Consider the following 5,933-nt stretch of genomic DNA (forward strand, 5'->3'; position numbering starts at 1 on the left):
CACCCTCGAGCCTAATCCAGAGTGTCCAGGGTATTTGAAGGGGTATAATTCAAAACACGCCTGGACTCACATGCCATGCTTGTGGGATCTGCCTTACTTCGAAGACCTCCTTCTTCCACACAATATCGACATGATGCACACTAAAAAGAATATGGGAGAGGTTATTTTTGGTACATTGTTCGACATAGATGGGAAGACCAAGGATAATACTAAGGCTAGAGTCGATCAAGAGACACTATGTCACGGACCGTTACAAAACATGCCAGAAGGCAAAGGAAAGAAGAAGTGGTCGAAGCCAAAGGTCTGGTTCAATCTTGGAAGGACATCTATGAGAAATTATCTTGCGGGTCAAAATGACTTGATGTTGCCCGATGGGTATGCAGCGCATCAGAAGACGGGAGAGAGTCTTGAAAAAATAAAAATCTTTGGTCTCAGGAGTCATGATTGGCACATATGGCTTGAGCAGCTAATGTCGGTGATGATATGTGGCTTTATTCCTGAGGATGAATGGCTAGTACTGGCAGAGCTGAGCTATTTCTTCCGTGTTCTTTGTGCGAAAGAATTGTTGCCTGGCGTGGTAGATGACATGGAGGAGTTTGCATCGGAGTTGTTGTGCAAGTTAGAGAAGATCTTTCCGCCGGGCTTCTCCCATATTCTTTTTATCAACCGAGAGGATGCAGAAGACACTTCGAGCTAAATGTAAAAATAAGCGTAGAATTGAAGCATAGATGGCTGAGGCATTCATTACTAAGGAGGTGGCAAACTTTGTGACAACACACTACCAAGCCAAAAATCATCATTTGCATAATCCGAAGCCCCGATACAATGATGCACACCCTAAAAAGGTGGATCCAACCTCAGCCTATTCAAAGGGAAGCTCGCACCAGCCGGTGCTTCGAAACCAATAACGTTGGATGTCGAACAATGGCGGAACATTTCGTTGTATATCTTCAAGAACCTTACAGACGTGCGATCGTACATCAAGTAAGTTCTCGGCACATTTTTCCGTAACTTCTAATTCCTTTGAACTACTCTTATTCCTGGATATTTCATACACCCGATACGTCACCAAATTCTCGGATGGAGTGGTGATCCAAAATGATTCCGTCGAAGAGTATGAGCTTTTGGCAAAGCATGGAGGCGGCTATCCCGGTTTCATCTCTTGGTTCAAACAAACGGTAATTATCAATAATGGACCATTTCATATCTTGGTCTAACTTGCGGCTAATACAACAATCATTTCTTATTAAATTTGTAGGCTAATTCAGAGTCTATTGACGCCGAATTGAGACAAGTCGCTAATGGTTTTGACTATAAGGTCCGTTCATTTGAGAAATACAACATCAAAGGGTATCTCTTTCGTACCTTTAGCAAAGAGTTATCTATGCCCGACCGGTAATCTACAAATTGTTGTGTATCTGCTATCGGCAAAGGTGGTAACGGGTATTATGGAAGAGTTGAAGTAATTTATGAACTTCAATTCTATGGTGAAAACCCACCGAACGTCGTAGTCTTCAAATGTTATTGGTTCCAGCCGAAGGAGACTAGTAGGACTCATGAACGTATACGACTAGTTGAAATCAATCCAAACACCCATTTAGATGTTCCCGATGTCTATATTACGACTCAACAGGTGACCCAAGTTTTCTATCTACCGTGGGCATGCCAAACTGATAAGAATCTGGAAGGTTGGTATCTTGTTTATGAAGTGCCACCACGTGTTAGACCACCTCCCCCAAATGAACAGGATTATGAACCTCACATTAACCCAGACACATATGATGGAGAATTCTTCCAAAAAACACGTCTTTCCAAGAAAAGTTTCAAGAACCGTCGTGCTTCACCCCAGAACTTGGAAGTAGACAGCGACAATGCATCCGACTTCACCCCTGAGCCGGAACCATCAGAGCTGGGACTAGAAGAGGTTACTGAGGCGGATGACCTATCAATGCTTGAGCGATTACAAAAAGGCCTTCCACAACTTCATGCCATTGAACCCGATGAGCACGTCATTCATGAAGACATGTGTGATAGTGATGATGATGATGCACTTATTAATGTTGATTATTAGTTTGAAAGATTCCCAACTTAAATTATATATGTACATATTATTATTCATGTGAGTTATTGAATGTTTTATGTTGTACTGATTTACTTTAATCTTTATCATGGCAGGTCAGCAGGTGTTGAAAGATGGTGGGCGCGGGTCCTGATCGCTCAACGGGTTCTTCTTCGACGGCCCGCGCGAGGGGTGGTACTTCCATTCCACCCCTATCTCTCCTTAGAGCCTTGGCAGATAGTTTGATGACACCACCCGCGGGTGCTGCTTCGTCGGCGGCATTGCCCACTAGGAGAGGTGCTGGTCGGGTAGCAAAGAAGGGGAAGGGTATAGGGAGAGGTGGTGGCTGTGGAAGAGGTAGGCGGACTGTTGCGCCGTCCTCGCCTCCACCATCGTCTCATTCACCCGAGCACAGGACTACTATGGTGGACCTATTTGTGGAGGAGGCTATGGGAACTCCGGTCCAGGAGCCTCGGGTGGACGGGCATTCAGCCCATGAGACTCTAGTCCAGGATCAGCCTCCGGTTGAGGTGCCTTAGGCCCACGAGACTCCTGTTATTGAGGCTATGTCCCATGAGACTCCTGCCACACAGGCTTCAGCCGACGTGGAGACGTCCAGATGGGGTGCCTGGCCGGATCGGACTGAGGTGCCGGATTGGACCGAGGGTCCGGGTGGTTGTTTTGTTGATGGCGGGGATGAGCCTATGGATAGTGAGGGCGACGTGCAGGTGGACGAGGCCACTGTGTACAAGCGTGGTAGTACACGTCTCCCCGTCGTGTCGGCTACCCGCAAGCAGAGGCCGGTGATTAAGCCTGAAGGGGATAGGTAAGTACATTTACTCTTTTTTAGCTTCTGCCTTCAAGTTTCTTCAAATATCTAATGCGTTGACCTTATCATACTGAAGGGGATGGACACACCCTCGTGGAGTCCGCAAGCCGAACAATGTCCTTGGTGTGCTTTGCCGGACAAATTTCCCGGGGTTTGTCACGTTACCTGGTGAGGGTCAGGTTCCTACACTAGGATTTACCTGGGAGCACCACCAGGCTGCGCAGGCCCTGCCGGAGGAGATTATAGATTGTGTCTTGTGCCACACGAGGGCCGAGATGGTGATCAACAGCTTTTGGGTATGTTATCCTTTTACACAATCTAAAATTAACAATATAGCTAATTATTGTACTAATCTGTGTTGTCTCGTTTGATTCTAGACCTTCTATAGGTGTGAGGAGGGATATGAGGAGGAGGCGGCCAAGGTTATCGAGGCCGAGTGTAGGCAGTTATTATAGAACTTACGCCACGAGGCTCGGCCGCACGCTATTCGAGACTACTATGCCACGCATGGTCTTAAGAAGTAGAAGAAGGAGTGCCGCGGAAAGTATCTGAAGAAGGAGCAGTACATGAAGGTAATTACCTATTATTTGTTGGGGAACGTCGCATGGGAAACAAAAAATTTCCTACGCGCACGAAGACCTATCATGGTGATGTCCATATACGAGAGGGGATTTCTGATCTACGTACCCTTGTAGATCGCACAGCAGAAGCGTTAGTGAACGCGGTTGATGTAGTGGAACGTCCTCACGTCCCTCGATCCGCCCCGCGAACCGTACCACGAACCGTCCCGCGATCCGTCCCACGATCTAGTGCCGAACGGACGGCACCTCCGCGTTCAGTACACGTACAGCTCGACGATGATCTCGGCCTTCTTGATCCAGGAAGAGAGACGGAGAGGTAGATGAGTTCTCCGGCAGCGTGACGGTGCTCCGAAGGTTGGTGGTGATCTGATCTCGGCAGGGCTCCGCCCAAGCTCCGCAGAAACGCGATCTAGAGGTAAAACCGTGGAGGTATGTGGTCGGGCTGCCTTTGAAAAGTTGTCTCAAATCAGCCCTAATTACTCCATATATATAGGAGGAGGGAGGGGAGGCTTTCCTTGAGGCTCAAGGAGCCCCAAGCGCTGCGCCACCAAGGAAGGCGGAGTCCTCCTCCAATCCTAGTCCAACTAGGATTGGAAAGTGGAGTCCTTCTCTCCTTTCCCACCTCCTTTTTTTTCTTCCTCTTTGATTTTCTATCCATGGCGCATAGGGTTGGTGCGCCACCCCAAGGCCTATGGGCTTCCCCGGGGTGGGTTGCCCCCCCCCCCCCGGTGAACACCCGGAACCCATTCGTCATTCCTGGTACATTCCCGGTAACTCCGAAAACCTTCCGCTAATCAAATGAGGTCATCCTATATATCAATCTTTGTTTCCGGACCATTCCAAAAACCCTCGTGACGTCCGTGATCTCATCCGGGACTCCGAACAACATTCGGTAACCAACCATATAACTCAAATACGCATAAAAAACGTCGAACCTTAAGTGTGCAGACCCTGCGGGTTCGAGAACTATGCAGACATGACCAGAGTGACTCCTCGGTCAATATCCAATAGCGGGACCTGGATGCGCATATTGTATCCCACATATTCTACGAAGATCTTATCGTTTGAAACTCAGTGCCAAGGATTCATATAATCCCGTATGTCATTCTCTTTGTCCTTCGTTATGTTACTTGCCCGAGATTCGATCGTCAGTATCCGCATACCTATTTCAATCTCGTTTACCGGCAAGTCTCTTTACTCGTTCCGTAATACAAGATCCCGCAACTTACACTAAGTCACATTGCTTGCAAGGCTTGTGTGTGATGTTGTATTACCGAGTGGGACCCGAGATACCTCTCTGTCACACGGAGTGACAAATCTCAGTCTCGATCCATACTAACTCAACGAACAGCTTCGGATATACCTGTAGAGCATCTTTATAGTCACCCAGTTGCGTTGCGATGTTTGATACACACAAAGCATTCCTCCAGTGTCAGTGAGTTATATGATCTCATGGTCATAGGAACAAATACTTGACACGCAGAAAACAGTAGCAACAAAATGACACGATCAACATGCTACGTCTATTAGTTTGGGTCTAGTCCATCATGTGATTCTCCTAATGACGTGATCCAGTTATCAAGCAACAACACCTTGTACATAATCAGAAGACCCTGACTATCTTTGATCAACTGGCTAGCCAACTAGAGGCTTGCTAGGGACAGTGTTTTGTCTATGTATCCACACATGTATATAAGTCTTCATTCAATACAATTATAGCATGGATAATAAACAATTATCTTGATACAGGAATTATAATAATAACTATATTTATTATTGCCTCTAGGGCATAATTCCAATAGTCTCCCACTTGCACTAGAGTCAACAATCTAACCCTCACATCATCATGTAAATTACATTGTAATAAATCTAACACCCATACAGTTCTGGTGTTGATCATGCTTTGCCTGTGGAAGAGGTTTAGTCAGCAGGTCTGCTACATTCAGATCCGTGTGCACTTTGCATATATTTACGTCCACCCCTTCGACGTAGTCGCGGATGAGGTTGAAGCGTCGTTTGATGTGTCTGGTCTTCTTGTGAAACCGTGGTTCCTTTGCTAAGGCAATGGCACCCGTGCTGTCACACAACAAGGTTATTGGATTCAGTGTGCTTGGCACCACTCCAAGATCCGTCATGAACTGCTTCATACAGACACCCTCCTTAGCCACCTCCGAGGCAGCCATGTACTCCGCTTCACATGTAGAATCTGGTACGACACTTTGCTTGGAACTGCACGAGCTTAACGCACCCCCATTAAGAATAAATACGTATCTGGTCTGCGACTTACAGTCGTCCGGATCTGTGTCAAAGCTTGCATCGACGTAACCCTTTACGGCGAGCTATTCGTCACCTCCATACACGAGAAACATCTCCTTAGTCCTTTTCAGGTACTTCAGGATATTCTTGACCGCCGTCCAGTGATCCACTCCTGGATTACTCTGGAACCTGCCTGCCATACTTATGG

The sequence above is a fragment of the Hordeum vulgare genome, chromosome 3H (assembly GCF_904849725.1).
Source record: "Hordeum vulgare subsp. vulgare chromosome 3H, MorexV3_pseudomolecules_assembly, whole genome shotgun sequence".
NCBI classification, from domain to species: Eukaryota; Viridiplantae; Streptophyta; class Magnoliopsida; order Poales; family Poaceae; genus Hordeum; species Hordeum vulgare.